Below are 597 nucleotides of genomic sequence, written 5' to 3'. Positions count from 1 at the left end.
CCCACTCCCCAACTCCCAGCCCCCCAAATCCCCCCCCCCTCACCCCCACCCACCCCCAGACCCCTGAGCTGGCGTTTGGGGGCTGGGAACAGGCACTCGGCCTCCGCTTCCCTGTCCCAAACAGCAGCACGGGGGCTGCTGCTGAGCCCCCAAAACACAGCCCTGAGCCCCCAGCAGCACTCGGCCCCACTCCCAAGCGCAGCCCTTCGGCTCCATGTCAGGGGCTGGGACCGGAGCCGGCTCCGCTCGAACCAATCCCGTACCGACCACCCGCGCCCCACCCTGCTTCGCTCCGTCCAATCCCAGCCCGTCCTTTCAATCCGGCCCCGCCCCCCCGGCTCCCTGGCCCCGATGCCCCCGTTCCCCGCAGGCCCCGATCCCGCCGCCGCCGCTCCGGGAGGCGCGGCCCGGCCGGAGGCGGAGGGAGCCCGGTCCCCGTGCGCCCCCTCGGAGAGCTCCCGGCGGTGCGGGGTCGCTGCGAGCTGCGGCGGTTCCCGGCTCTGGAGAGCGAACGGTGAGCGGGAGCGGGCTCGCTGCGGAGCCCCCGTCCGGATTGAAGCGGCGGGCTCGGATTGGTGGAGCGGAGCCGGGCGGGGC

The sequence above is a fragment of the Haliaeetus leucocephalus genome, unplaced genomic scaffold (genome assembly GCF_000737465.1).
Source record: "Haliaeetus leucocephalus isolate CR32 unplaced genomic scaffold, Haliaeetus_leucocephalus-4.0 Scaffold339, whole genome shotgun sequence".
NCBI lineage: Eukaryota > Metazoa > Chordata > Aves > Accipitriformes > Accipitridae > Haliaeetus > Haliaeetus leucocephalus.
This window is presented reverse-complemented; position numbering follows the sequence as displayed.